The following is a 7465-nucleotide window of genomic DNA, read 5'->3' on the forward strand; positions in this document are numbered from 1 at the left end:
AAAAACCTACTAGTGAACATGAACAAGGAAATAATTTAGTATCTCGACAAGTATTGATTGGTTATAGGATGTTGGCATCTTGTCAGAGGAGTAATTTGTTTAGGAATTTTTGTATGTTTAGTGGTAAAGTATGCAAGGTAATTGTGGATGGTGGTAGTATAGATAACCTTGTTGCTAAGGAGAAGGTTTAGATACTTGGTTTGAAGAGAGTGAGACATCCTTGTCCTTATAGGATTTGTTGGTTGCAAGGTGAGCATGCTTTGGAAGTAAGGGAGAAATGCCTTGTTGATTTCTAGATTGGGCAATATAAGGATCAAGTGTTGTGTGATATTGTGGATATGAATAGTTGTCATTTGTTGCTTGGTAGACCATAACAATATGATTGCAGGGTTGTGCATGATTATGTAAAGAATGTGTTTTGAATTACGATAGGTGGTAGGAAGCATTTCCTAATTCCTTTATAGAATGAAGAGCTTGGTAGGAGGAACTAGAGTATTGACAACTAATTTGAGTTAAAGGGTTATGAGATGGTTAGAGATTAGTGTGGAAAGAAGACCTATGAAACACCAAGGATGGATGTGAACAAGAAAAGAAAAAAGGAAAATATTGTACAAGTTGAGGACTTGGAGGATATGTGTGTAAATAATAAATTTGGGGTTTATGTGCTAAATCCCATAAGATATTCTTCTAGCTATTGGAAACATCTTTTTGAACATGGAGTGTCTGATGTAGGAGCACACTTGGTTGGATAGAAATCCTATAGGATGGTGTGGTTTGACCTAGGAGTTGGATGACTCAATCAAAGAAGGAGGAGGTGCTTGTTTATCAAAGGAACTTAGTGTGCATTGGGAGCTTGGTCAACATTGAGTTATTTTTGGTTGCACTATTAACCAAGTTAGATTGATGATTGATTGGACTAGGTCACCAAAGGGGGAACTCAATGTATAGTGTGACTTGGTTTACATTAGGAACTTGGCTCTAATATTGGCTGAGTTGGCTCTGTATATGAAGGGAGCTCAATTATGCTTGGTGATTTGTTGATGTTTGGAAGTAGTTCATTGATGCTTGATTTGGTCTTGGTGTCTACGTTTCCCAAGTTATATGTGAGCTAATTGTTAGCATTTAATTTGGGTTGTGGGTAGTTAATAAGTGTTGTAGTCAACTTGTGGGTTCTACAAATATTTAAGATAAGGGTTTATTTTTAATTTGTAATGGGCTAGGCTGACTTGTGGCTTAGTTGGGTATAAGGGTATTTTTTGGAGTCTAAAGTCATTATCATCCATCTTGGAGAAGAGGATGTGGAAGAAGAGAGAAATTTGAGAAGGGCTAGTACTTGAGGCTTGGGAAACAATGAGATTTCTTAGTGGTCTTGCAAGCACAAGTTGAGATCTTCCTTGGAGATTTCTACCATAATGTAGAACTAGCCTAGCTAGTGTTGGGATTGGATCTTGCGAGATCTTGTAGAAACCTTTTTTTTTTTGCAATTGATATTGTATTTAACCCTAACCTGAAAGCCATTATAGCTAGACATATTGCATGTAAATACTCATTATATATGAATAAAGAGTTACATTTGCTATCAAATCTTGCATTATTGTTTTTTTTCCACTTTGTGGTTATTTGGAGTGATCTAGATTACCTCAAGAAGTATTGATTGGTCATAGGACTCTAGAATCTTTTGAAAGGAGTAATTTGAATAGGACTTGTTGTAAGTATAGTGGTAAAGTTTTCAAGGTGATTGTAGATGGTGGTAGTACATATAACCATGGTGCTGAGGAGACAGTTTAGAAAATTGGTTTGAAGAGAGTGAGACATCCTTGTCCTTATAGGATTAGTTGATTACAAGGTGAGCATGCTTTGGACGTAAGGGAGAAGGATCAAGTATTGTGTGATTTGTGGCCATGAAATTTTTTCATTATTTCTTGGTAGGCCTTGGTAGTATGATTGTAGGGTTGTGCATGATTGTGTCAATAATATGTTTTCAATTGTGAAAGGTGGCAGGAAGCATTCCTTGATTCCTTTATAGGATGAAGAGCTAGGTAGGAGGAACCAATGTATTGTGAGTCAAGTTGAGTTGAAGGATTCTAAGAGGGTTAGATATTAGTGTGGAAAGAAGACCTATAAAACACCAAGGATGGATGTGAAGAAGCATAAAAATAAGGGAAAGAGTGTACAAGTTGAGGACTTGGAGGATATGTATGTGAAAATCCAATTTGGGATTTATGTGTTGAATCCTAGAAGATGTTATTCCAGCTACTAAGAAAATATTTTCAAACCTGGGGTGTCTAATGTAAGAGAATCCTTGGTTGGCTACCAATCTTGTAGGATGTTGTGGTTTGACCTCGGAGTTGGAGGACTTAGTCAAAGAAAGAGAAGGTTCTCACTTATCAAAGACACTAGACATTTACTAGGAGCTCAATCAACATTGAATTATTCATGGTTGAAGTGTTAACAAAGTTAGCCTGATCATTAAAGGGACTTAGTCACCAAAGGGGGATCTTGGCATATACTATGGCTTAGTTTACATTTGGAAATTGACTCTAGTATTCCTGAGTTGGCTCAGTCAATGAAGTGAGCTCAACTATTCTTGGTGATTTACTAATTTTTGGAAGTAGTTCATTGATGCTCAATTTGGTGTTGGTCTCTATGTTTCTTGAGTTGTTTATCAACTAACTATTAGCATTTTATTTGGGATGTGGATAGTTAATAAGTATTAATGCCAACTTGTGGCTTATGAAAATCTTTAATATAAGGGTTTATTTTAATTTTTAATGGGCTAGGCCAACTTGTGGCTTAGTTGGGTATAAGTAAGATTGTTTTGTGGAGTCTTTAGTCATTTTCATCTGTCTTGGAAGAGAGGATGTGGAAAAAGAGTGAACTTTAAGAAGGGCTAGTAGTTGAGGCTTGGGAAACAAGGAGATTTTCTTGTTGGTTTGTGAGCACAAGTTGAGATCTTCCTTGGAGGTTTCAACCATAGTGTGTGATCTGCCTCATAATAGGTGTGTGATAATCATGCCCAAAACCTTACTTAGGAATAGTTTACTCAATCTAAGGATTACTTCTCCCACCATGAGGTTCATTTAATTTTTCAACCCAGGGACATATACTTGAAATGGTTGGCACAATATGTGCACTAGGTTCCTTGAAGAGTCCTTATGCTTATGTTGTAGGAAAGTAAAATACATATAAAGAACCTACACTAGTGCTACAAAAAAGGAACACACTTAACTCCTTATTGAAATGGATGCTAGAAATAAAAATCTATGCTAACCTATATTTCAACCCAGATCGTCCACTATAACTACTCTTGCAAATGTTGTAGGAACATTCAAAAAGTATGATGTTGTGGGAAGAAATTGTAACTTCTATTTGAAATACTAGAAATGCTGGAAGTAAATCTACACTACTCTAATATAATCCACCTCACAAGTTGGCCCCCTTGGTTGGCTTTTGCAAATCTACTAATATAAAGTGTAAACCAAGAATTAATGCATTACATTTCAAAAACTCCTTACATAAGAACAATACATAAAAATGTAGATAACTCACTACAAGAGTCAACAACATTCTTCCATAAACCTTTTCCAACCTTCCAAAACTATCGATCCCATCCCTATAAAAAAATGATTGACACTTATTCTAAAACAAGAAAGAAAAAAAATATACTAAATATCTGTTAGAGAAGAAGAGGGAAATATAACAACCCACAATATAAGAAATAAATTTTGGGTGGCCAATTTAACACAATAGTAAATGTAGAAGGAAAATAACAACACTTCATCCTTGTATTCCCATAATAATAGTTCCTTCTTTGTAGTAGTTGTGTCTTTTGGTGACATAATGATTCCCTCGTCTCAAATGGGCCTTGACACTTCTTGAATATTGTTTACCACTCGCTAGCTTCTTTCTTTTCTAGCATGTTAGTTGTGATGCAAAAATATCTATGCAAATAAGAATAATCAAATTAAATCCAAATATTATAACACACATTCTGATGGTTATATGAAATAATACATTATATGTATATAATATTGGGAAAATATGACATAACTATCTACCCATGGTTTAACAATTCTATCTGAACTTTATCATAAGTTCAACTAGTTGTGAGTTCACAAATGTTCTAACAATATTAAAAACAAAGTATTAAAATTAACATAAAATAGAGGTAATAATTAGCCTCATCATCTAGCCCCTAGTAAGTTTCATGCTTGTCCTCAAGTATTGCATCTTATGGAAAGTGATTGAAAGTCTTCAACCTTAGTCCTCCCTCACCTATTACTCCTAAAAGTTTAGTAGAATCCTATTTTTCTTCCCAAAACTTCCCTCCTATGATCCTCTCTCAACCTGTCAAGTCATTCAAAGTTAATGTCATACAGGGGTCAAAGGAGCATGATTGTCTACATCATTAATGGAAACCAAAGTTTTTGTCTCATTTGCCTTGCTAGTTGCATGTATTGTGGTGCACAGTGAAGGAATACTTGTTACGGTTTTATGGTTCCAACTTTCAAACTCCCTCCACAATTCTACTCCATCTATTTTTGACACTAGCCATGGCTCTTTGAAAGATAAAGGCATGTTGTCATACTCTGCATACACTTTCGTTCTAGCCTTGAAGATTTATTTTCTTATTTCCTTATGAATGTCCCCATTTTTGGAAATATTATGATAGGCTAATTTATTGAGAGGGGAGGGGTGAATCAATAACCAATAAAACTTAATCCCTAATTAGCAATTAATCCTTCATGAGTATTTTGATCTAATTGCATGCATGAGAAACTAAAAACATTAAAGCATTCATAACACTTTTGAAACACAATTTGGTAACCTGGAAACCTTCCAAATAGAAAGTAAAATTGGGATGGGGATGCTACCCACAAGCTTTAGTACTGTAATATAAAGTTTGCATGTTAAGGCTTACAATGATTACTTCTGATGATCTACCCTATTAAGAGCAATAAGGACTAGTAGGTCCACCTTGAAAAAGGATTTACAAACATACAATGAAGTATGCACTTAGTAAAGAGATTTATACAAGACTATTAGGTCTACCTTGTTAATGAATTTGATTGATCCACCTATTAGGATGAAATAGTAGCTAATCTCTAATGTACAACTTGATTTGTTGAATGAGATTTCTTTGAGTGTAGAAATCACCTTATTATGATAGATAAATATTTGCTACTCCTTATACTTTTATAGCCTTTGTAATTCACTCTTCTCTACTTATTTAGTACTTCCATATCAATTCCTTTGGATGCGATACAATATATTAAATATATACCAATCCAATTATGAAATTATAAAGTCAACCACAATACATGTTTACAAAAAATCACAAAGTTAGCCAAAGTGTAGAAACTCAAGTTCTAAAGATTGACTTGGTGAGATTATAATACTTGGCATCCACTATTAATGCTTGGCATCATCATGCATTTGATAGATGTAGAAGATTGGTCTATACTGATCACTTCCAAGTAGTCTTGCATTGTGTCTACACTAGTGACTAGATGAATATTGTGAAACTTGACATATAAACTGAATCACTTGATTCACACTACATAGCTTGTTCAACACTATAACTATGAGCTCAATATAAACTGAGTCACTTGGTTAACACTAAGTAGCTCAATTAATGCTAGACTTGCATCACATCAACTATGAAGTTGCTAAGAATTGCAAGACTCAATTTGCACTAGTAAACTTGGCATGCACTGAGATTCTTAGTTTACACTACTGATCAACAACTTTGTAGTAACTGCTTGGTGTAAACTAAAAACTGTCCAAAGGACTCTGTAGCAACTAAAATGCTTGGTTAACATTGTCAACTATACAATAAGCTTGGTAGATGCTCACAATCTGAATAAGTGTATATCACTAATAACAAACATGACGGTAATGTCAACAATCCCCCTCATTGGCATTAGTAACAAAAACACTTATGAGTCAAAACTAAATTCAAAATGTTCAAGAACATCTTTATCCATCACCTTATGTCTCCAACTTAGTAGAGTATACTATTTTTGAGATTTATTTCTATACATGAGAAATATGGTAATTCTCCCCATACATAATATATAGTATACCTTACATCTTTTCACATCTTCTCCTTTACACAATACCAACACATCTATATATAATCTATATTCTTCTCCTTTATACAATATACATTTTATAAAATCTACAATCTTCTCCCCCTTTTTGACATTAATGCCAAATATTTATGCTATATATTCTATACAAAAATACCAATATGTGTCAAGAAATCTGAATGCACCTTCAATATAAGTGCCAAAGTCTTATCCCAATTCTCTTGTAATACCTTGCATGTGTGTAATGCAATATGCACTTCTACCGATAATTCAATCATATGATCTGCAATAGATAATTTATTATCATAGATAAGCATTTTTGAATGTGCAATGTGTTTCTACAATACATCAATGTTAGGGAGAATCATATTTTGAATATCCATCAATGTAGCTCTTATTCTTTCCTTTTCTCTCAACAATTTCACCTACATTTTAGTTAGAAATCTAATCTTGTTGAAGTTGGCAGAGCTTGAACTTGGATCAAGTTGCAATTTTTGTACACTTGCCTTCAAATCCTCATCAATCCCTCATCAATATTTGATAATTTATCTCTTATTTCTTTTGTGAAAATTGATGTATCACATAGTTTACCAAAAAGTGAAGATGCATTGTTGCAGGAGGTCTCTAGTGAGCCTAGAATAGTAGATAACTCTACTTGATGAATTGAAATTTGTTGAGCAATAAGTTCCAAAACTTTACTCTCAAACTTCTTCTCATCTCTTTGCAAAAATTTTTCATGTCCATCCAAATATTCATTGAATTTCTAGACCACCTCTATTACTTAGTTCAAAACTGGTTGAGAAGCATCAACCTCTATACTTAAAGCCTCTCCAAGGATATTCTTAGCATCTTTAATTATTTTGATTTCCTTGTTCCTTTCCTATCTAAGCCTCTACTGCTTAGCTTTCTTTTGAATAAATTCACCAAAAACATGCATCTAATTAGGATTTAGATTGGAAATGTCCCAATTTGGAATAACAATCTCCTCATCAAGATCTATGTCATCTTCCTTCTCTTTTCCTTTTCCCAAAAAATTTATGCTCAATTGAGGCTTTCTCAACTATCCTTGCACTTATTAATTGCATCCTAGGAATGGAAACAACTATGGAAATGGTAAAACTCGCTAAAAATATAGATATTGCACTCATTATTGAAATACGTATACTAGAAATACTTGATGTAGCTAAAATTGATGTAGAGGGAATTGCTTGCCACTTCTATCAATGAAGTACTGAGCTAGATAGGTGCAAATATTGATTGAGTGCTTGTGCTTTCAGTGCTGGTCAAAATCAATCAAGTTGAAGCTTTCTTTGGGCTTAATGTTTCCAAATTTTTAATTGGAAACTGAGGAAATAAAGCTATGACCACTGCAG

Source organism: Cupressus sempervirens, chromosome 4, assembly GCF_028749045.1.
Source record: "Cupressus sempervirens isolate cs-2001-9-10 chromosome 4, ASM2874904v1, whole genome shotgun sequence".
Classification (NCBI taxonomy): domain Eukaryota; kingdom Viridiplantae; phylum Streptophyta; class Pinopsida; order Cupressales; family Cupressaceae; genus Cupressus; species Cupressus sempervirens.